Below are 411 nucleotides of genomic sequence, written 5' to 3'. Positions count from 1 at the left end.
GTGTTGCGATCGTGTTCCGTGCTTAGCGTACCTGTTGCGTTCCTGTTGCGTATAAATTGATCGCAGGCATTCGCAGAGAATTATTGAACAGTTCAAAATAACTGGTGATCGCTATGGTGTGAGGGCACCATTTATGAAGAAGAAATTGATTGCTTCGCCGCACTCCCACCCATACGTATGAGAACGCGGACACTCACGCAAGCACGTACCCTTGCACGCCCACACACACACACGAAAACACACGCACACACACACACACACACAGACACACACACACACACACACACACACACACACACACACACACACGCACAGACACACCCTCTCGCTCTCTCCCTCTTTCCCTATCTCCTGGCCTACCACGTACACTGCGACTACCTGTGCTTGCGGCCGATCATGCGAATATCTGCT

This window comes from Priapulus caudatus, unplaced genomic scaffold (assembly GCF_000485595.1).
Source record: "Priapulus caudatus unplaced genomic scaffold, Priapulus_caudatus-5.0.1 Scaffold1146, whole genome shotgun sequence".
NCBI classification, from domain to species: Eukaryota; Metazoa; Priapulida; class Priapulimorpha; order Priapulimorphida; family Priapulidae; genus Priapulus; species Priapulus caudatus.
This window is presented reverse-complemented; position numbering follows the sequence as displayed.